General features: G+C 70.6%; 10 non-coding genes across 10 annotated transcripts; all 10 read right to left on the bottom strand.

Moving 5' to 3' along the window:
* Window positions 1–1,885: 1,885 nt before the first annotated feature.
* Window positions 1,886–2,004, bottom strand: LOC148162190 (5S ribosomal RNA). Its single transcript, XR_015767190.1, has one exon. It is a non-coding gene; the product is annotated as a 5S ribosomal RNA (ribosomal RNA).
* Window positions 2,005–3,960: 1,956 nt separating this feature from the next.
* LOC148162191 (5S ribosomal RNA) lies at window positions 3,961–4,079 on the bottom strand. Its single transcript, XR_015767152.1, has one exon. It is a non-coding gene; the product is annotated as a 5S ribosomal RNA (ribosomal RNA).
* Window positions 4,080–6,029: 1,950 nt separating this feature from the next.
* LOC148162192 (5S ribosomal RNA) lies at window positions 6,030–6,148 on the bottom strand. The gene has a single exon (XR_015767153.1). It is a non-coding gene; the product is annotated as a 5S ribosomal RNA (ribosomal RNA).
* Window positions 6,149–8,098: 1,950 nt separating this feature from the next.
* LOC148162193 (5S ribosomal RNA) lies at window positions 8,099–8,217 on the bottom strand. Its single transcript, XR_015767154.1, has one exon. It is a non-coding gene; the product is annotated as a 5S ribosomal RNA (ribosomal RNA).
* A 1,955-nt stretch (window positions 8,218–10,172) lies between these two features.
* LOC148162194 (5S ribosomal RNA) lies at window positions 10,173–10,291 on the bottom strand. Its single transcript, XR_015767155.1, has one exon. It is a non-coding gene; the product is annotated as a 5S ribosomal RNA (ribosomal RNA).
* Window positions 10,292–12,253: 1,962 nt separating this feature from the next.
* On the bottom strand, window positions 12,254–12,372 carry LOC148162195 (5S ribosomal RNA). The gene has a single exon (XR_015767156.1). It is a non-coding gene; the product is annotated as a 5S ribosomal RNA (ribosomal RNA).
* Window positions 12,373–14,320: 1,948 nt separating this feature from the next.
* LOC148162196 (5S ribosomal RNA) lies at window positions 14,321–14,439 on the bottom strand. Its single transcript, XR_015767157.1, has one exon. It is a non-coding gene; the product is annotated as a 5S ribosomal RNA (ribosomal RNA).
* Window positions 14,440–16,401: 1,962 nt separating this feature from the next.
* On the bottom strand, window positions 16,402–16,520 carry LOC148162197 (5S ribosomal RNA). Its single transcript, XR_015767158.1, has one exon. It is a non-coding gene; the product is annotated as a 5S ribosomal RNA (ribosomal RNA).
* A 1,946-nt stretch (window positions 16,521–18,466) lies between these two features.
* On the bottom strand, window positions 18,467–18,585 carry LOC148162198 (5S ribosomal RNA). The gene has a single exon (XR_015767159.1). It is a non-coding gene; the product is annotated as a 5S ribosomal RNA (ribosomal RNA).
* A 1,962-nt stretch (window positions 18,586–20,547) lies between these two features.
* LOC148162199 (5S ribosomal RNA) lies at window positions 20,548–20,666 on the bottom strand. The gene has a single exon (XR_015767160.1). It is a non-coding gene; the product is annotated as a 5S ribosomal RNA (ribosomal RNA).
* Window positions 20,667–22,332: the final 1,666 nt, after the last annotated feature.

Consider the following 22,332-nt stretch of genomic DNA (forward strand, 5'->3'; position numbering starts at 1 on the left):
GCTCCTCACTCCCCACCCGCCCCCCCTCCTGCCCTGGGCCTTGCACCTGCCTGCCCGCCTGCCTGCCTTCCAACCGGCCCAGGGGACGGGGGCGCCTGCAGCGCCCCCCTGTCGCGAAAGTCCAGGCACTCTCCCACACGGGGACTCTCCAGTCCCGGCAGCCGCCGCCGCCACCGCCGCCTGGCTCCCGAGATGGCAAAGGGGAGCGTCGGGGCGCCGGGAGCGCGGCCCGCGCGGTGTTCTCCGCGCCCACCCACCCACCGTCCCCCACCCTCCGCCCGAGGGCAAGCGAGGGCCGCCACCAGGCCTTCCCGCCTCTCCACCCCGCCTTGCTCAAAGCCAGCGCCAGCCACCGGCGCCCGCCAGGGACCCTCCTCAGCAGCCCAACCCCATCGCCCTTCCTCCGCCACCCTTCCCTCGCCCACCCACCGACGCCAGGACCCGACTGAGAGACTCGAGAGCACGGCTGGCACAGACGAACGCACAGACACTCGGGGAAAGACAGAGACCCAGAGAGAGGGAGATGTAGATAGAGAGGAAGAGACACACAGGGGGAGACACAGACAGAGCATCCAACACACAGACCCGCTCCAACCGCACGACAGACGCACGCAGACCCTGACCTGGATGTGCACAGGGACTCAGACTCAGGTGCCCCCGACAGAAACAGACACACAGCCCACACACACCGCACAGCACACAGCACAGCACAGCACAGCACAGCACAGGACAGCACAGAACACCACACCACAGCACACCACACACACACACACATACACAGACACACACACACACACACACACACGGAGGAGGCTGTGTTGGCGAGGAAGCTGGCCCCGGGGAGGGTGGTCGTCCTTGGGCGTGGTTTGGGCGCCCAGGAGCTCCTCGGGGCCCGAGGACTTGCAGCCCAGTCTCCAGGAAACCCGCTCTGCTCCCATTCCTGCCCGGGACCCTCTGTGGCCCTGGGCGCGTACGGGCCATTCTCCTATGCTCTCGTCCTTGACTTGGGGGGCCGCTTTTGCTCGTCGGGCGCCGCGCGCCGCCGTCCCGCCGTGTCGATGAGCGAACGAGCCTCGCTCTTCGCTTCGCCGTTGCGGGGAGACTGAGCACGGACTCGGGTGTCAACGGGTGGTCCCGGGTGCCAACGGGTGAGGGCCCGGGCGGTCGGCCATCTTGTATCATGCCCACACGGAGCGGGGACTCCCGGCCCGGGGGCAAAGGGACGGTGATCCGCCGGGAGGGGGGGAATGCCCGCCCGGGTGGAAGCGCAGCCCAGGGCTGCTGGGGAGAAGGTGGAGGCGTGCCCAGGCAGAAGATGGGGCCGGTTGCCCGGTGTGCCTGGGCACTCGGGGCGGCCCAGGGGAATGGCCAGTGACTCGGTGGATGAGGGCCCGAGGCGCGGGACCTCGGAAGGGCACGCCCGCCTGCCGGGCCGGGGTGCCGTCCCATACGCGCTCCCACCCCCACCCCCACCCCCACCCCGCCCCCTACGCCCACCCTCTCCCCCACACCCCTCCCCCACCCCCGGCCCCACCCCCACCGCGCCCCAAGCCCGCCGCGGTCCTCGCCGCCCTCCCCCTTTACCTCCCTCCGAACCCGCCGCCTCCCCCCGACCCACCCGCCCCCGCCGCCCCCCAGCCCGCCCTTGTTCAAGTGGGCGTGGGCGTGGTGGCTTGCAGGTGGATGGTCGGCTGGCGGCCGTTTGCCCGTGCAGCCGGCACCCGCAGCGGGCCCGGGACCCGCGGGGCGGTGCGCGCGTGGCGAGGGGCCGGGGGCCAGGGGGTGTTTGGAGGAAGCCTTGCTGGGTAAGGCGGGGGGGGGGGGGGCTGTGGCGGCAAAGGGAGGGGAAGGGAGGCCGAAGGGGCAAGAAAAGACCAAGAAAAAAAGCCTACAGCACCCGGTATTCCCAGGCGGTCTCCCATCCAAGTACTAACCAGGCCCGACCCTGCTTAGCTTCCGAGATCAGACGAGATCGGGCGCGTTCAGGGTGGTATGGCCGTAGACGTGAGCTGCTGCCACTAGGCGCCCTAAGAGCCTGCTCTGTGCCTCCCGACCCGCGCCCTGCCGCTCTTCGCTCCTCACTCCCCACCCGCCCCCCCTCCTGCCCTGGGCCTTGCACCTGCCTGCCCGCCTGCCTGCCTTCCAACCGGCCCAGGGGACGGGGGCGCCTGCAGCGCCCCCCTGTCGCGAAAGTCCAGGCACTCTCCCGCACGGGGACTCTCCAGTCCCGGCAGCCGCCGCCGCCACCGCCGCCTGGCTCCCGAGATGGCAAAGGGGAGCGTCGGGGCGCCGGGAGCGCGGCCCGCGCGGTGTTCTCCGCGCCCACCCACCCACCGTCCCCCACCCTCCGCCCGAGGGCAAGCGAGGGCCGCCACCAGGCCTTCCCGCCTCTCCACCCCGCCTTGCTCAAAGCCAGCGCCAGCCACCGGCGCCCGCCAGGGACCCTCCTCAGCAGCCCAACCCCATCGCCCTTCCTCCGCCACCCTTCCCTCGCCCACCCACCGACGCCAGGACCCGACTGAGAGACTCGAGAGCACGGCTGGCACAGACGAACGCACAGACACTCGGGGAAAGACAGAGACCCAGAGAGAGGGAGATGTAGATAGAGAGGAAGAGACACACAGGGGGAGACACAGACATAGCATCCAACACACAGACCCGCTCGGACCGCACGACAGACGCACGCAGACCCTGACCTGGATGTGCACAGGGACTCAGACTCAGGTGCCCCCGACAGAAACAGACACACAGCCCACACACACCGCACAGCACACAGCACAGCACAGCACAGCACAGCACAGGACAGCACAGAACACCACACCACAGCACACCACACACACACACACACACACACACACACACACACACACACACACACACGGAGGAGGCTGTGTTGGCGAGGAAGCTGGCCCCGGGGAGGGTGGTCGTCCTTGGGCGTGGTTTGGGCGCCCAGGAGCTCCTCGGGGCCCGAGGACTTGCAGCCCAGTCTCCAGGAAACCCGCTCTGCCCCCATTCCTGCCCGGGACCCTCTGTGGCCCTGGGCGCGTACGGGCCATTCTCCTATGCTCTCGTCCTTGACTTGGGGGGCCGCTTTTGCTCGTCGGGCGCCGCGCGCCGCCGTCCCGCCGTGTCGATGAGCGAACGAGCCTCGCTCTTCGCTTCGCCGTTGCGGGAGACTGAGCACGGAGTCGGGTGTCAACGGGTGGTCCCGGGTGCCAACGGGTGAGGGCCCGGGCGGTCGGCCATCTTGTATCATGCCCACACGGAGCGGGGACACCCGGCCCGGGGGCAAAGGGACGGTGATCCGCCGGGAGGGGGGGAATGCCCGCCCGGGTGGAAGCGCAGCCCAGGGCTGCTGGGGAGAAGGTGGAGGCGTGCCCAGGCAGAAGATGGGGCCGGTTGCCCGGTGTGCCTGGGCACTCGGGGCGGCCCAGGGGAATGGCCAGTGACTCGGTGGATGAGGGCCCGAGGCGCGGGACCTCGGAAGGGCACGCCTGCCTGCCGGGCCGGGGTGCCGTCCCATACGCGCTCCCACCCCCACCCCCACCCCCACCCCGCCCCCTACGCCCACCCCCTCCCCCACACCCCTCCCCCACCCCCGGCCCCACCCCCACCGCGCCCCAAGCCCGCCGCGGTCCTCGCCGCCCTCCCCCTTTACCTCCCTCCGAACCCGCCGCCTCCCCCCGACCCACCCGCCCCCGCCGCCCCCCAGCCCGCCCTTGTTCAAGTGGGCGTGGGCGTGGTGGCTTGCAGGTGGAAGGGCCGGCTGGCGGCCGTTTGCCCGTGCAGCCGGCACCCGCAGCGGGCCCGGGACCCGCGGGGCGGTGCGCGCGTGGCGAGGGGCCGGGGGCCAGGGCGTGTTTGGAGGAAGCCTTGCTGGGTAAGGCGGGGGGGGGGGGGGCTGTGGCGGCAAAGGGAGGGGAAGGGAGGCCGAAGGGGCAAGAAAAGACGAAGAAAAAAAGCCTACAGCACCCGGTATTCCCAGGCGGTCTCCCATCCAAGTACTAACCAGGCCCGACCCTGCTTAGCTTCCGAGATCAGACGAGATCGGGCGCGTTCAGGGTGGTATGGCCGTAGACGTGAGCTGCTGCCACTAGGCGCCCTAAGAGCCTGCTCTGTGCCTCCCGACCCGCGCCCTGCCGCTCTTCGCTCCTCACTCCCCACCCGCCCCCCCTCCTGCCCTGGGCCTTGCACCTGCCTGCCCGCCTGCCTGCCTTCCAACCGGCCCAGGGGACGGGGGCGCCTGCAGCGCCCCCCTGTCGCGAAAGTCCAGGCACTCTCCCACACGGGGACTCTCCAGTCCCGGCAGCCGCCGCCGCCACCGCCGCCTGGCTCCCGAGATGGCAAAGGGGAGCGTCGGGGCGCCGGGAGCGCGGCCCGCGCGGTGTTCTCCGCGCCCACCCACCCACCGTCCCCCACCCTCCGCCCGAGGGCAAGCGAGGGCCGCCACCAGGCCTTCCCGCCTCTCCACCCCGCCTTGCTCAAAGCCAGCGCCAGCCACCGGCGCCCGCCAGGGACCCTCCTCAGCAGCCCAACCCCATCGCCCTTCCTCCGCCACCCTTCCCTCGCCCACCCACCGACGCCAGGACCCGACTGAGAGACTCGAGAGCACGGCTGGCACAGACGAACGCACAGACACTCGGGGAAAGACAGAGACCCAGAGAGAGGGAGATGTAGATAGAGAGGAAGAGACACACAGGGGGAGACACAGACAGAGCATCCAACACACAGACCCGCTCGGACCGCACGACAGACGCACGCAGACCCTGACCTGGATGTGCACAGGGACTCAGACTCAGGTGCCCCCGACAGAAACAGACACACAGCCCACACACACCGCACAGCACACAGCACAGCACAGCACAGCACAGCACAGAACACCACACCACAGCACACCACACACACACACACACACACAGACACACACACACACACACACACACACACACACGGAGGAGGCTGTGTTGGCGAGGAAGCTGGCCCCGGGGAGGGTGGTCGTCCTTGGGCGTGGTTTGGGCGCCCAGGAGCTCCTCGGGGCCCGAGGACTTGCAGCCCAGTCTCCAGGAAACCCGCTCTGCTCCCATTCCTGCCCGGGACCCTCTGTGGCCCTGGGCGCGTACGGGCCATTCTCCTATGCTCTCGTCCTTGACTTGGGGGGCCGCTTTTGCTCGTCGGGCGCCGCGCGCCGCCGTCCCGCCGTGTCGATGAGCGAACGAGCCTCGCTCTTCGCTTCGCCGTTGCGGGGAGACTGAGCACGGACTCGGGTGTCAACGGGTGGTCCCGGGTGCCAACGGGTGAGGGCCCGGGCGGTCGGCCATCTTGTATCATGCCCACACGGAGCGGGGACCCCCGGCCCGGGGGCAAAGGGACGGTGATCCGCCGGGAGGGGGGGAATGCCCGCCCGGGTGGAAGCGCAGCCCAGGGCTGCTGGGGAGAAGGTGGAGGCGTGCCCAGGCAGAAGATGGGGCCGGTTGCCCGGTGTGCCTGGGCACTCGGGGCGGCCCAGGGGAATGGCCAGTGACTCGGTGGATGAGGGCCCGAGGCGCGGGACCTCGGAAGGGCACGCCTGCCTGCCGGGCCGGGGTGCCGTCCCATACGCGCTCCCACCCCCACCCCCACCCCCACCCCGCCCCCTACGCCCACCCCCTCCCCCACACCCCTCCCCCACCCCCGGCCCCACCCCCACCGCGCCCCAAGCCCGCCGTGGTCCTCGCCGCCCTCCCCCTTTACCTCCCTCCGAACCCGCCGCCTCCCCCCGACCCACCCGCCCCCGCCGCCCCCCAGCCCGCCCTTGTTCAAGTGGGCGTGGGCGTGGTGGCTTGCAGGTGGAAGGGCCGGCTGGCGGCCGTTTGCCCGTGCAGCCGGCACCCGCAGCGGGCCCGGGACCCGCGGGGCGGTGCGCGCGTGGCGAGGGGCCGGGGGCCAGGGCGTGTTTGGAGGAAGCCTTGCTGGGTAAGGCGGGGGGGGGGGCTGTGGCGGCAAAGGGAGGGGAAGGGAGGCCGAAGGGGCAAGAAAAGACCAAGAAAAAAAGCCTACAGCACCCGGTATTCCCAGGCGGTCTCCCATCCAAGTACTAACCAGGCCCGACCCTGCTTAGCTTCCGAGATCAGACGAGATCGGGCGCGTTCAGGGTGGTATGGCCGTAGACGTGAGCTGCTGCCACTAGGCGCCCTAAGAGCCTGCTCTGTGCCTCCCGACCCGCGCCCTGCCGCTCTTCGCTCCTCACTCCCCACCCGCCCCCCCTCCTGCCCTGGGCCTTGCACCTGCCTGCCCGCCTGCCTGCCTTCCAACCGGCCCAGGGGACGGGGGCGCCTGCAGCGCCCCCCTGTCGCGAAAGTCCAGGCACTCTCCCGCACGGGGACTCTCCAGTCCCGGCAGCCGCCGCCGCCACCGCCGCCTGGCTCCCGAGATGGCAAAGGGGAGCGTCGGGGCGCCGGGAGCGCGGCCCGCGCGGTGTTCTCCGCGCCCACCCACCCACCGTCCCCCACCCTCCGCCCGAGGGCAAGCGAGGGCCGCCACCAGGCCTTCCCGCCTCTCCACCCCGCCTTGCTCAAAGCCAGCGCCAGCCACCGGCGCCCGCCAGGGACCCTCCTCAGCAGCCCAACCCCATCGCCCTTCCTCCGCCACCCTTCCCTCGCCCACCCACCGACGCCAGGACCCGACTGAGAGACTCGAGAGCACGGCTGGCACAGACGAACGCACAGACACTCGGGGAAAGACAGAGACCCAGAGAGAGGGAGATGTAGATAGAGAGGAAGAGACACACAGGGGGAGACACAGACAGAGCATCCAACACACAGACCCGCTCGGACCGCACGACAGACGCACGCAGACCCTGACCTGGATGTGCACAGGGACTCAGACTCAGGTGCCCCCGACAGAAACAGACACACAGCCCACACACACCGCACAGCACACAGCACAGCACAGCACAGCACAGCACAGAACACCACACCACAGCACACCACACACACACACACACACACAGACACACACACACACACACACACACACACACGGAGGAGGCTGTGTTGGCGAGGAAGCTGGCCCCGGGGAGGGTGGTCGTCCTTGGGCGTGGTTTGGGCGCCCAGGAGCTCCTCGGGGCCCGAGGACTTGCAGCCCAGTCTCCAGGAAACCCGCTCTGCTCCCATTCCTGCCCGGGACCCTCTGTGGCCCTGGGCGCGTACGGGCCATTCTCCTATGCTCTCGTCCTTGACTTGGGGGGCCGCTTTTGCTCGTCGGGCGCCGCGCGCCGCCGTCCCGCCGTGTCGATGAGCGAACGAGCCTCGCTCTTCGCTTCGCCGTTGCGGGGAGACTGAGCACGGACTCGGGTGTCAACGGGTGGTCCCGGGTGCCAACGGGTGAGGGCCCGGGCGGTCGGCCATCTTGTATCATGCCCACACGGAGCGGGGACCCCCGGCCCGGGGGCAAAGGGACGGTGATCCGCCGGGAGGGGGGGAATGCCCGCCCGGGTGGAAGCGCAGCCCAGGGCTGCTGGGGAGAAGGTGGAGGCGTGCCCAGGCAGAAGATGGGGCCGGTTGCCCGGTGTGCCTGGGCACTCGGGGCGGCCCAGGGAAATGGCCAGTGACTCGGTGGATGAGGGCCCGAGGCGCGGGACCTCGGAAGGGCACGCCCGCCTGCCGGGCCGGGGTGCCGTCCCATACGCGCTCCCACCCCCACCCCCACCCCCACCCCGCCCCCTACGCCCACCCTCTCCCCCACACCCCTCCCCCACCCCCGGCCCCACCCCCACCGCGCCCCAAGCCCGCCGCGGTCCTCGCCGCCCTCCCCCTTTACCTCCCTCCGAACCCGCCGCCTCCCCCCGACCCACCCGCCCCCGCCGCCCCCCAGCCCGCCCTTGTTCAAGTGGGCGTGGGCGTGGTGGCTTGCAGGTGGATGGTCGGCTGGCGGCCGTTTGCCCGTGCAGCCGGCACCCGCAGCGGGCCCGGGACCCGCGGGGCGGTGCGCGCGTGGCGAGGGGCCGGGGGCCAGGGGGTGTTTGGAGGAAGCCTTGCTGGGTAAGGCGGGGGGGGGGGGGGCTGTGGCGGCAAAGGGAGGGGAAGGGAGGCCGAAGGGGCAAGAAAAGACCAAGAAAAAAAGCCTACAGCACCCGGTATTCCCAGGCGGTCTCCCATCCAAGTACTAACCAGGCCCGACCCTGCTTAGCTTCCGAGATCAGACGAGATCGGGCGCGTTCAGGGTGGTATGGCCGTAGACGTGAGCTGCTGCCACTAGGCGCCCTAAGAGCCTGCTCTGTGCCTCCCGACCCGCGCCCTGCCGCTCTTCGCTCCTCACTCCCCACCCGCCCCCCCTCCTGCCCTGGGCCTTGCACCTGCCTGCCCGCCTGCCTGCCTTCCAACCGGCCCAGGGGACGGGGGCGCCTGCAGCGCCCCCCTGTCGCGAAAGTCCAGGCACTCTCCCGCACGGGGACTCTCCAGTCCCGGCAGCCGCCGCCGCCACCGCCGCCTGGCTCCCGAGATGGCAAAGGGGAGCGTCGGGGCGCCGGGAGCGCGGCCCGCGCGGTGTTCTCCGCGCCCACCCACCCACCGTCCCCCACCCTCCGCCCGAGGGCAAGCGAGGGCCGCCACCAGGCCTTCCCGCCTCTCCACCCCGCCTTGCTCAAAGCCAGCGCCAGCCACCGGCGCCCGCCAGGGACCCTCCTCAGCAGCCCAACCCCATCGCCCTTCCTCCGCCACCCTTCCCTCGCCCACCCACCGACGCCAGGACCCGACTGAGAGACTCGAGAGCACGGCTGGCACAGACGAACGCACAGACACTCGGGGAAAGACAGAGACCCAGAGAGAGGGAGATGTAGATAGAGAGGAAGAGACACACAGGGGGAGACACAGACAGAGCATCCAACACACAGACCCGCTCGGACCGCACGACAGACGCACGCAGACCCTGACCTGGATGTGCACAGGGACTCAGACTCAGGTGCCCCCGACAGAAACAGACACACAGCCCACACACACCGCACAGCACACAGCACAGCACAGCACAGCACAGCACAGGACAGCACAGAACACCACACCACAGCACACCACACACACACACACACACACACACACACACACACACACACACACACACGGAGGAGGCTGTGTTGGCGAGGAAGCTGGCCCCGGGGAGGGTGGTCGTCCTTGGGCGTGGTTTGGGCGCCCAGGAGCTCCTCGGGGCCCGAGGACTTGCAGCCCAGTCTCCAGGAAACCCGCTCTGCCCCCATTCCTGCCCGGGACCCTCTGTGGCCCTGAGCGCGTACGGGCCATTCTCCTATGCTCTCGTCCTTGACTTGGGGGGCCGCTTTTGCTCGTCGGGCGCCGCGCGCCGCCGTCCCGCCGTGTCGATGAGCGAACGAGCCTCGCTCTTCGCTTCGCCGTTGCGGGAGACTGAGCACGGAGTCGGGTGTCAACGGGTGGTCCCGGGTGCCAACGGGTGAGGGCCCGGGCGGTCGGCCATCTTGTATCATGCCCACACGGAGCGGGGACACCCGGCCCGGGGGCAAAGGGACGGTGATCCGCCGGGAGGGGGGGAATGCCCGCCCGGGTGGAAGCGCAGCCCAGGGCTGCTGGGGAGAAGGTGGAGGCGTGCCCAGGCAGAAGATGGGGCCGGTTGCCCGGTGTGCCTGGGCACTCGGGGCGGCCCAGGGGAATGGCCAGTGACTCGGTGGATGAGGGCCCGAGGCGCGGGACCTCGGAAGGGCACGCCTGCCTGCCGGGCCGGGGTGCCGTCCCATACGCGCTCCCACCCCCACCCCCACCCCCACCCCGCCCCCTACGCCCACCCCCTCCCCCACACCCCTCCCCCACCCCCGGCCCCACCCCCACCGCGCCCCAAGCCCGCCGCGGTCCTCGCCGCCCTCCCCCTTTACCTCCCTCCGAACCCGCCGCCTCCCCCCGACCCACCCGCCCCCGCCGCCCCCCAGCCCGCCCTTGTTCAAGTGGGCGTGGGCGTGGTGGCTTGCAGGTGGAAGGGCCGGCTGGCGGCCGTTTGCCCGTGCAGCCGGCACCCGCAGCGGGCCCGGGACCCGCGGGGCGGTGCGCGCGTGGCGAGGGGCCGGGGGCCAGGGCGTGTTTGGAGGAAGCCTTGCTGGGTAAGGCGGGGGGGGGGGGGCTGTGGCGGGAAAGGGAGGGGAAGGGAGGCCGAAGGGGCAAGAAAAGACGAAGAAAAAAAGCCTACAGCACCCGGTATTCCCAGGCGGTCTCCCATCCAAGTACTAACCAGGCCCGACCCTGCTTAGCTTCCGAGATCAGACGAGATCGGGCGCGTTCAGGGTGGTATGGCCGTAGACGTGAGCTGCTGCCACTAGGCGCCCTAAGAGCCTGCTCTGTGCCTCCCGACCCGCGCCCTGCCGCTCTTCGCTCCTCACTCCCCACCCGCCCCCCCTCCTGCCCTGGGCCTTGCACCTGCCTGCCCGCCTGCCTGCCTTCCAACCGGCCCAGGGGACGGGGGCGCCTGCAGCGCCCCCCTGTCGCGAAAGTCCAGGCACTCTCCCACACGGGGACTCTCCAGTCCCGGCAGCCGCCGCCGCCACCGCCGCCTGGCTCCCGAGATGGCAAAGGGGAGCGTCGGGGCGCCGGGAGCGCGGCCCGCGCGGTGTTCTCCGCGCCCACCCACCCACCGTCCCCCACCCTCCGCCCGAGGGCAAGCGAGGGCCGCCACCAGGCCTTCCCGCCTCTCCACCCCGCCTTGCTCAAAGCCAGCGGCAGCCACCGGCGCCCGCCAGGGACCCTCCTCAGCAGCCCAACCCCATCGCCCTTCCTCCGCCACCCTTCCCTCGCCCACCCACCGACGCCAGGACCCGACTGAGAGACTCGAGAGCACGGCTGGCACAGACGAACGCACAGACACTCGGGGAAAGACAGAGACCCAGAGAGAGGGAGATGTAGATAGAGAGGAAGAGACACACAGGGGGAGACACAGACAGAGCATCCAACACACAGACCCGCTCGGACCGCACGACAGACGCACGCAGACCCTGACCTGGATGTGCACAGGGACTCAGACTCAGGTGCCCCCGACAGAAACAGACACACAGCCCACACACACCGCACAGCACACAGCACAGCACAGCACAGCACAGCACAGGACAGCACAGAACACCACACCACAGCACACCACACACACACACACACACACACACACACACACACACACACACACACACACACACGGAGGAGGCTGTGTTGGCGAGGAAGCTGGCCCCGGGGAGGGTGGTCATCCTTGGGCGTGGTTTGGGCGCCCAGGAGCTCCTCGGGGCCCGAGGACTTGCAGCCCAGTCTCCAGGAAACCCGCTCTGCTCCCATTCCTGCCCGGGACCCTCTGTGGCCCTGGGCGCGTACGGGCCATTCTCCTATGCTCTCGTCCTTGACTTGGGGGGCCGCTTTTGCTCGTCGGGCGCCGCGTGCCGCCGTCCCGCCGTGTCGATGAGCGAACGAGCCTCGCTCTTCGCTTCGCCGTTGCGGGGAGACTGAGCACGGACTCGGGTGTCAACGGGTGGTCCCGGGTGCCAACGGGTGAGGGCCCGGGCGGTCGGCCATCTTGTACCATGCCCACACGGAGCGGGGACCCCCGGCCCGGGGGCAAAGGGACGGTGATCCGCCGGGAGGGGGGGAATGCCCGCCCGGGTGGAAGCGCAGCCCAGGGCTGCTGGGGAGAAGGTGGAGGCGTGCCCAGGCAGAAGATGGGGCCGGTTGCCCGGTGTGCCTGGGCACTCGGGGCGGCCCAGGGGAATGGCCAGTGACTCGGTGGATGAGGGCCCGAGGCGCGGGACCTCGGAAGAGCACGCCTGCCTGCCGGGCCGGGGTGCCGTCCCATACGCGCTCCCACCCCCACCCCCACCCCCACCCCGCCCCCTACGCCCACCCCCTCCCCCACACCCCTCCCCCACCCCCGGCCCCACCCCCACCGCGCCCCAAGCCCGCCGCGGTCCTCGCCGCCCTCCCCCTTTACCTCCCTCCGAACCCGCCGCCTCCCCCCGACCCACCCGCCCCCGCCGCCCCCCAGCCCGCCCTTGTTCAAGTGGGCGTGGGCTTGGTGGCTTGCAGGTGGAAGGGCCGGCTGGCGGCCGTTTGCCCGTGCAGCCGGCACCCGCAGCGGGCCCGGGACCCGCGGGGCGGTGCGCGCGTGGCGAGGGGCCGGGGGCCAGGGCGTGTTTGGAGGAAGCCTTGCTGGGTAAGGCGGGGGGGGGGGGGCTGTGGCGGCAAAGGGAGGGGAAGGGAGGCCGAAGGGGCAAGAAAAGACCAAGAAAAAAAGCCTACAGCACCCGGTATTCCCAGGCGGTCTCCCATCCAAGTACTAACCAGGCCCGACCCTGCTTAGCTTCCGAGATCAGACGAGATCGGGCGCGTTCAGGGTGGTATGGCCGTAGACGTGAGCTGCTGCCACTAGGCGCCCTAAGAGCCTGCTCTGTGCCTCCCGACCCGCGCCCTGCCGCTCTTCGCTCCTCACTCCCCACCCGCCCCCCCTCCTGCCCTGGGCCTTGCACCTGCCTGCCCGCCTGCCTGCCTTCCAACCGGCCCAGGGGACGGGGGCGCCTGCAGCGCCCCCCTGTCGCGAAAGTCCAGGCACTCTCCCGCACGGGGACTCTCCAGTCCCGGCAGCCGCCGCCGCCACCGCCGCCTGGCTCCCGAGATGGCAAAGGGGAGCGTCGGGGCGCCGGGAGCGCGGCCCGCGCGGTGTTCTCCGCGCCCACCCACCCACCGTCCCCCACCCTCCGCCCGAGGGCAAGCGAGGGCCGCCACCAGGCCTTCCCGCCTCTCCACCCCGCCTTGCTCAAAGCCAGCGCCAGCCACCGGCGCCCGCCAGGGACCCTCCTCAGCAGCCCAACCCCATCGCCCTTCCTCCGCCACCCTTCCCTCGCCCACCCACCGACGCCAGGACCCGACTGAGAGACTCGAGAGCACGGCTGGCACAGACGAACGCACAGACACTCGGGGAAAGACAGAGACCCAGAGAGAGGGAGATGTAGATAGAGAGGAAGAGACACACAGGGGGAGACACAGACAGAGCATCCAACACACAGACCCGCTCGGACCGCACGACAGACGCACGCAGACCCTGACCTGGATGTGCACAGGGACTCAGACTCAGGTGCCCCCGACAGAAACAGACACACAGCCCACACACACCGCACAGCACACAGCACAGCACAGCACAGCACAGCACAGAACACCACACCACAGCACACCACACACACACACACACACACACACACACACACACACACACACACACACACACGGAGTAGGCTGTGTTGGCGAGGAAGCTGGCCCCGGGGAGGGTGGTCGTCCTTGGGCGTGGTTTGGGCGCCCAGGAGCTCCTCGGGGCCCGAGGACTTGCAGCCCAGTCTCCAGGAAACCCGCTCTGCTCCCATTCCTGCCCGGGACCCTCTGTGGCCCTGGGCGCGTACGGGCCATTCTCCTATGCTCTCGTCCTTGACTTGGGGGGCCGCTTTTGCTCGTCGGGCGCCGCGCGCCGCCGTCCCGCCGTGTCGATGAGCGAACGAGCCTCGCTCTTCGCTTCGCCGTTGCGGGGAGACTGAGCACGGACTCGGGTGTCAACGGGTGGTCCCGGGTGCCAACGGGTGAGGGCCCGGGCGGTCGGCCATCTTGTATCATGCCCACACGGAGCGGGGACCCCCGGCCCGGGGGCAAAGGGACGGTGATCCGCCGGGAGGGGGGGAATGCCCGCCCGGGTGGAAGCGCAGCCCAGGGCTGCTGGGGAGAAGGTGGAGGCGTGCCCAGGCAGAAGATGGGGCCGGTTGCCCGGTGTGCCTGGGCACTCGGGGCGGCCCAGGGGAATGGCCAGTGACTCGGTGGATGAGGGCCCGAGGCGCGGGACCTCGGAAGGGCACGCCTGCCTGCCGGGCCGGGGTGCCGTCCCATACGCGCTCCCACCCGCACCCCCACCCCCACCCCGCCCCCTACGCCCACCCCCTCCCCCACACCCCTCCCCCACCCCCGGCCCCACCCCCACCGCGCCCCAAGCCCGCCGCGGTCCTCGCCGCCCTCCCCCTTTACCTCCCTCCGAACCCGCCGCCTCCCCCCGACCCACCCGCCCCCGCCGCCCCCCAGCCCGCCCTTGTTCAAGTGGGCGTGGGCGTGGTGGCTTGCAGGTGGAAGGGCCGGCTGGCGGCCGTTTGCCCGTGCAGCCGGCACCCGCAGCGGGCCCGGGACCCGCGGGGCGGTGCGCGCGTGGCGAGGGGCCGGGGGCCAGGGCGTGTTTGGAGGAAGCCTTGCTGGGTAAGGCGGGGGGGGGGGCTGTGGCGGCAAAGGGAGGGGAAGGGAGGCCGAAGGGGCAAGAAAAGACCAAGAAAAAAAGCCTACAGCACCCGGTATTCCCAGGCGGTCTCCCATCCAAGTACTAACCAGGCCCGACCCTGCTTAGCTTCCGAGATCAGACGAGATCGGGCGCGTTCAGGGTGGTATGGCCGTAGACGTGAGCTGCTGCCACTAGGCGCCCTAAGAGCCTGCTCTGTGCCTCCCGACCCGCGCCCTGCCGCTCTTCGCTCCTCACTCCCCACCCGCCCCCCCTCCTGCCCTGGGCCTTGCACCTGCCTGCCCGCCTGCCTGCCTTCCAACCGGCCCAGGGGACGGGGGCGCCTGCAGCGCCCCCCTGTCGCGAAAGTCCAGGCACTCTCCCGCACGGGGACTCTCCAGTCCCGGCAGCCGCCGCCGCCACCGCCGCCTGCCTCCCGAGATGGCAAAGGGGAGCGTCGGGGCGCCGGGAGCGCGGCCCGCGCGGTGTTCTCCGCGCCCACCCACCCACCGTCCCCCACCCTCCGCCCGAGGGCAAGCGAGGGCCGCCACCAGGCCTTCCCGCCTCTCCACCCCGCCTTGCTCAAAGCCAGCGCCAGCCACCGGCGCCCGCCAGGGACCCTCCTCAGCAGCCCAACCCCATCGCCCTTCCTCCGCCACCCTTCCCTCGCCCACCCACCGACGCCAGGACCCGACTGAGAGACTCGAGAGCACGGCTGGCACAGACGAACGCACAGACACTCGGGGAAAGACAGAGACCCAGAGAGAGGGAGATGTAGATAGAGAGGAAGAGACACACAGGGGGAGACACAGACAGAGCATCCAACACACAGACCCGCTCGGACCGCACGACAGACGCACGCAGACCCTGACCTGGATGTGCACAGGGACTCAGACTCAGGTGCCCCCGACAGAAACAGACACACAGCCCACACACACCGCACAGCACACAGCACAGCACAGCACAGCACAGCACAGGACAGCACAGAACACCACACCACAGCACACCACACACACACACACACACACACACACACACACACACACACACACACACACACACGGAGGAGGCTGTGTTGGCGAGGAAGCTGGCCCCGGGGAGGGTGGTCATCCTTGGGCGTGGTTTGGGCGCCCAGGAGCTCCTCGGGGCCCGAGGACTTGCAGCCCAGTCTCCAGGAAACCCGCTCTGCTCCCATTCCTGCCCGGGACCCTCTGTGGCCCTGGGCGCGTACGGGCCATTCTCCTATGCTCTCGTCCTTGACTTGGGGGGCCGCTTTTGCTCGTCGGGCGCCGCGTGCCGCCGTCCCGCCGTGTCGATGAGCGAACGAGCCTCGCTCTTCGCTTCGCCGTTGCGGGGAGACTGAGCACGGACTCGGGTGTCAACGGGTGGTCCCGGGTGCCAACGGGTGAGGGCCCGGGCGGTCGGCCATCTTGTACCATGCCCACACGGAGCGGGGACCCCCGGCCCGGGGGCAAAGGGACGGTGATCCGCCGGGAGGGGGGGAATGCCCGCCCGGGTGGAAGCGCAGCCCAGGGCTGCTGGGGAGAAGGTGGAGGCGTGCCCAGGCAGAAGATGGGGCCGGTTGCCCGGTGTGCCTGGGCACTCGGGGCGGCCCAGGGGAATGGCCAGTGACTCGGTGGATGAGGGCCCGAGGCGCGGGACCTCGGAAGAGCACGCCTGCCTGCCGGGCCGGGGTGCCGTCCCATACGCGCTCCCACCCCCACCCCCACCCCCACCCCGCCCCCTACGCCCACCCCCTCCCCCACACCCCTCCCCCACCCCCGGCCCCACCCCCACCGCGCCCCAAGCCCGCCGCGGTCCTCGCCGCCCTCCCCCTTTACCTCCCTCCGAACCCGCCGCCTCCCCCCGACCCACCCGCCCCCGCCGCCCCCCAGCCCGCCCTTGTTCAAGTGGGCGTGGGCTTGGTGGCTTGCAGGTGGAAGGGCCGGCTGGCGGCCGTTTGCCCGTGCAGCCGGCACCCGCAGCGGGCCCGGGACCCGCGGGGCGGTGCGCGCGTGGCGAGGGGCCGGGGGCCAGGGCGTGTTTGGAGGAAGCCTTGCTGGGTAAGGCGGGGGGGGGGGGGCTGTGGCGGCAAAGGGAGGGGAAGGGAGGCCGAAGGGGCAAGAAAAGACGAAGAAAAAAAGCCTACAGCACCCGGTATTCCCAGGCGGTCTCCCATCCAAGTACTAACCAGGCCCGACCCTGCTTAGCTTCCGAGATCAGACGAGATCGGGCGCGTTCAGGGTGGTATGGCCGTAGACGTGAGCTGCTGCCACTAGGCGCCCTAAGAGCCTGCTCTGTGCCTCCCGACCCGCGCCCTGCCGCTCTTCGCTCCTCACTCCCCACCCGCCCCCCCTCCTGCCCTGGGCCTTGCACCTGCCTGCCCGCCTGCCTGCCTTCCAACCGGCCCAGGGGACGGGGGCGCCTGCAGCGCCCCCCTGTCGCGAAAGTCCAGGCACTCTCCCGCACGGGGACTCTCCAGTCCCGGCAGCCGCCGCCGCCACCGCCGCCTGGCTCCCGAGATGGCAAAGGGGAGCGTCGGGGCGCCGGGAGCGCGGCCCGCGCGGTGTTCTCCGCGCCCACCCACCCACCGTCCCCCACCCTCCGCCCGAGGGCAAGCGAGGGCCGCCACCAGGCCTTCCCGCCTCTCCACCCCGCCTTGCTCAAAGCCAGCGCCAGCCACCGGCGCCCGCCAGGGACCCTCCTCAGCAGCCCAACCCCATCGCCCTTCCTCCGCCACCCTTCCCTCGCCCACCCACCGACGCCAGGACCCGACTGAGAGACTCGAGAGCACGGCTGGCACAGACGAACGCACAGACACTCGGGGAAAGACAGAGACCCAGAGAGAGGGAGATGTAGATAGAGAGGAAGAGACACACAGGGGGAGACACAGACAGAGTATCCAACACACAGACCCGCTCGGACCGCACGACAGACGCACGCAGACCCTGACCTGGATGTGCACAGGGACTCAGACTCAGGTGCCCCCGACAGAAACAGACACACAGCCCACACACACCGCACAGCACACAGCACAGCACAGCACAGCACAGCACAGAACACCACACCACAGCACACCACACACACACACACACACACAGACACACACACACACACACACACACACACGGAGGAGGCTGTGTTGGCGAGGAAGCTGGCCCCGGGGAGGGTGGTCGTCCTTGGGCGTGGTTTGGGCGCCCAGGAGCTCCTCGGGGCCCGAGGACTTGCAGCCCAGTCTCCAGGAAACCCGCTCTGCTCCCATTCCTGCCCGGGACCCTCTGTGGCCCTGGGCGCGTACGGGCCATTCTCCTATGCTCTCGTCCTTGACTTGGGGGGCCGCTTTTGCTCGTCGGGCGCCGCGCGCCGCCGTCCCGCCGTGTCGATGAGCGAACGAGCCTCGCTCTTCGCTTCGCCGTTGCGGGGAGACTGAGCACGGACTCGGGTGTCAACGGGTGGTCCCGGGTGCCAACGGGTGAGGGCCCGGGCGGTCGGCCATCTTGTATCATGCCCACACGGAGCGGGGACCCCCGGCCCGGGGGCAAAGGGACGGTGATCCGCCGGGAGGGGGGGAATGCCCGCCCGGGTGGAAGCGCAGCCCAGGGCTGCTGGGGAGAAGGTGGAGGCGTGCCCAGGCAGAAGATGGGGCCGGTTGCCCGGTGTGCCTGGGCACTCGGGGCGGCCCAGGGGAATGGCCAGTGACTCGGTGGATGAGGGCCCGAGGCGCGGGACCTCGGAAGGGCACGCCTGCCTGCCGGGCCGGGGTGCCGTCCCATACGCGCTCCCACCCCCACCCCCACCCCCACCCCGCCCCCTACGCCCACCCCCTCCCCCACACCCCTCCCCCACCCCCGGCCCCACCCCCACCGCGCCCCAAGCCCGCCGCGGTCCTCGCCGCCCTCCCCCTTTACCTCCCTCCGAACCCGCCGCCTCCCCCCGACCCACCCGCCCCCGCCGCCCCCCAGCCCGCCCTTGTTCAAGTGGGCGTGGGCGTGGTGGCTTGCAGGTGGAAGGGCCGGCTGGCGGCCGTTTGCCCGTGCAGCCGGCACCCGCAGCGGGCCCGGGACCCGCGGGGCGGTGCGCGCGTGGCGAGGGGCCGGGGGCCAGGGCGTGTTTGGAGGAAGCCTTGCTGGGTAAGGCGGGGGGGGGGGCTGTGGCGGCAAAGGGAGGGGAAGGGAGGCCGAAGGGGCAAGAAAAGACCAAGAAAAAAAGCCTACAGCACCCGGTATTCCCAGGCGGTCTCCCATCCAAGTACTAACCAGGCCCGACCCTGCTTAGCTTCCGAGATCAGACGAGATCGGGCGCGTTCAGGGTGGTATGGCCGTAGACGTGAGCTGCTGCCACTAGGCGCCCTAAGAGCCTGCTCTGTGCCTCCCGACCCGCGCCCTGCCGCTCTTCGCTCCTCACTCCCCATCCGCCCCCCCTCCTGCCCTGGGCCTTGCACCTGCCTGCCCGCCTGCCTGCCTTCCAACCGGCCCAGGGGACGGGGGCGCCTGCAGCGCCCCCCTGTCGCGAAAGTCCAGGCACTCTCCCGCACGGGGACTCTCCAGTCCCGGCAGCCGCCGCCGCCACCGCCGCCTGGCTCCCGAGATGGCAAAGGGGAGCGTCGGGGCGCCGGGAGCGCGGCCCGCGCGGTGTTCTCCGCGCCCACCCACCCACCGTCCCCCACCCTCCGCCCGAGGGCAAGCGAGGGCCGCCACCAGGCCTTCCCGCCTCTCCACCCCGCCTTGCTCAAAGCCAGCGCCAGCCACCGGCGCCCGCCAGGGACCCTCCTCAGCAGCCCAACCCCATCGCCCTTCCTCCGCCACCCTTCCCTCGCCCACCCACCGACGCCAGGACCCGACTGAGAGACTCGAGAGCACGGCTGGCACAGACGAACGCACAGACACTCGGGGAAAGACAGAGACCCAGAGAGAGGGAGATGTAGATAGAGAGGAAGAGACACACAGGGGGAGACACAGACAGAGCATCCAACACACAGACCCGCTCGGACCGCACGACAGACGCACGCAGACCCTGACCTGGATGTGCACAGGGACTCAGACTCAGGTGCCCCCGACAGAAACAGACACACAGCCCACACACACCGCACAGCACACAGCACAGCACAGCACAGCACAGCACAGGACAGCACAGAACACCACACCACAGCACACCACACACACACACACACACACACAGACACACACACACACACACACACACACACACGGAGGAGGCTGTGTTGGCGAGGAAGCTGGCCCCGGGGAGGGTGGTCGTCCTTGGGCGTGGTTTGGGCGCCCAGGAGCTCCTCGGGGCCCGAGGACTTGCAGCCCAGTCTCCAGGAAACCCGCTCTGCTCCCATTCCTGCCCGGGACCCTCTGTGGCCCTGGGCGCGTACGGGCCATTCTCCTATGCTCTCGTCCTTGACTTGGGGGGCCGCTTTTGCTCGTCGGGCGCCGCGCGCCGCCGTCCCGCCGTGTCGATGAGCGAACGAGCCTCGCTCTTCGCTTCGCCGTTGCGGGGAGACTGAGCACGGACTCGGGTGTCAACGGGTGGTCCCGGGTGCCAACGGGTGAGGGCCCGGGCGGTCGGCCATCTTGTACCATGCCCACACGGAGCGGGGACCCCCGGCCCGGGGGCAAAGGGACGGTGATCCGCCGGGAGGGGGGGAATGCCCGCCCGGGTGGAAGCGCAGCCCAGGGCTGCTGGGGAGAAGGTGGAGGCGTGCCCAGGCAGAAGATGGGGCCGGTTTCCCGGTGTGCCTGGGCACTCGGGGCGGCCCAGGGGAATGGCCAGTGACTCGGTGGATGAGGGCCCGAGGCGCGGGACCTCGGAAGGGCACGCCTGCCTGCCGGGCCGGGGTGCCGTCCCATACGCGCTCCCACCCCCACCCCCACCCCCACCCCGCCCCCTACGCCCACCCTCTCCCCCACACCCCTCCCCCACCCCCGGCCCCACCCCCACCGCGCCCCAAGCCCGCCGCGGTCCTCGCCGCCCTCCCCCTTTACCTCCCTCCGAACCCGCCGCCTCCCCCCGACCCACCCGCCCCCGCCGCCCCCCAGCCCGCCCTTGTTCAAGTGGGCGTGGGCGTGGTGGCTTGCAGGTGGAAGGGCCGGCTGGCGGCCGTTTGCCCGTGCAGCCGGCACCCGCAGCGGGCCCGGGACCCGCGGGGCGGTGCGCGCGTGGCGAGGGGCCGGGGGCCAGGGGGTGTTTGGAGGAAGCCTTGCTGGGTAAGGCGGGGGGGGGGGGGCTGTGGCGGCAAAGGGAGGGGAAGGGAGGCCGAAGGGGCAAGAAAAGACCAAGAAAAAAAGCCTACAGCACCCGGTATTCCCAGGCGGTCTCCCATCCAAGTACTAACCAGGCCCGACCCTGCTTAGCTTCCGAGATCAGACGAGATCGGGCGCGTTCAGGGTGGTATGGCCGTAGACGTGAGCTGCTGCCACTAGGCGCCCTAAGAGCCTGCTCTGTGCCTCCCGACCCGCGCCCTGCCGCTCTTCGCTCCTCACTCCCCACCCGCCCCCCCTCCTGCCCTGGGCCTTGCACCTGCCTGCCCGCCTGCCTGCCTTCCAACCGGCCCAGGGGACGGGGGCGCCTGCAGCGCCCCCCTGTCGCGAAAGTCCAGGCACTCTCCCGCACGGGGACTCTCCAGTCCCGGCAGCCGCCGCCGCCACCGCCGCCTGGCTCCCGAGATGGCAAAGGGGAGCGTCGGGGCGCCGGGAGCGCGGCCCGCGCGGTGTTCTCCGCGCCCACCCACCCACCGTCCCCCACCCTCCGCCCGAGGGCAAGCGAGGGCCGCCACCAGGCCTTCCCGCCTCTCCACCGCGCCTTGCTCAAAGCCAGCGCCAGCCACCGGCGCCCGCCAGGGACCCTCCTCAGCAGCCCAACCCCATCGCCCTTCCTCCGCCACCCTTCCCTCGCCCACCCACCGACGCCAGGACCCGACTGAGAGACTCGAGAGCACGGCTGGCACAGACGAACGCACAGACACTCGGGGAAAGACAGAGACCCAGAGAGAGGGAGATGTAGATAGAGAGGAAGAGACACACAGGGGGAGACACAGACAGAGCATCCAACACACAGACCCGCTCGGACCGCACGACAGACGCACGCAGACCCTGACCTGGATGTGCACAGGGACTCAGACTCAGGTGCCCCCGACAGAAACAGACACACAGCCCACACACACCGCACAGCACACAGCACAGCACAGCACAGCACAGCACAGGACAGCACAGAACACCACACCACAGCACACCACACACACACACACACACACACAGACACACACACACACACACACACACACACACGGAGGAGGCTGTGTTGGCGAGGAAGCTGGCCCCGGGGAGGGTGGTCGTCCTTGGGCGTGGTTTGGGCGCCCAGGAGCTCCTCGGGGCCCGAGGACTTGCAGCCCAGTCTCCAGGAAACCCGCTCTGCTCCCATTCCTGCCCGGGACCCTCTGTGGCCCTGGGCGCGTACGGGCCATTCTCCTATGCTCTCGTCCTTGACTTGGGGGGCCGCTTTTGCTCGTCGGGCGCCGCGCGCCGCCGTCCCGCCGTGTCGATGAGCGAACGAGCCTCGCTCTTCGCTTCGCCGTTGCGGGGAGACTGAGCACGGACTCGGGTGTCAACGGGTGGTCCCGGGTGCCAACGGGTGAGGGCCCGGGCGGTCGGCCATCTTGTACCATGCCCACACGGAGCGGGGACCCCCGGCCCGGGGGCAAAGGGACGGTGATCCGCCGGGAGGGGGGGAATGCCCGCCCGGGTGGAAGCGCAGCCCAGGGCTGCTGGGGAGAAGGTGGAGGCGTGCCCAGGCAGAAGATGGGGCCGGTTTCCCGGTGTGCCTGGGCACTCGGGGCGGCCCAGGGGAATGGCCAGTGACTCGGTGGATGAGGGCCCGAGGCGCGGGACCTCGGAAGGGCACGCCTGCCTGCCGGGCCGGGGTGCCGTCCCATACGCGCTCCCACCCCCACCCCCACCCCCACCCCGCCCCCTACGCCCACCCTCTCCCCCACACCCCTCCCCCACCCCCGGCCCCACCCCCACCGCGCCCCAAGCCCGCCGCAGTCCTCGCCGCCCTCCCCCTTTACCTCCC

This window comes from Eumetopias jubatus, unplaced genomic scaffold, assembly GCF_037043125.1.
Source record: "Eumetopias jubatus isolate StellerSeaLion01/CBP00866 unplaced genomic scaffold, mEumJub1_p1.0 scaffold_17, whole genome shotgun sequence".
NCBI lineage: Eukaryota > Metazoa > Chordata > Mammalia > Carnivora > Otariidae > Eumetopias > Eumetopias jubatus.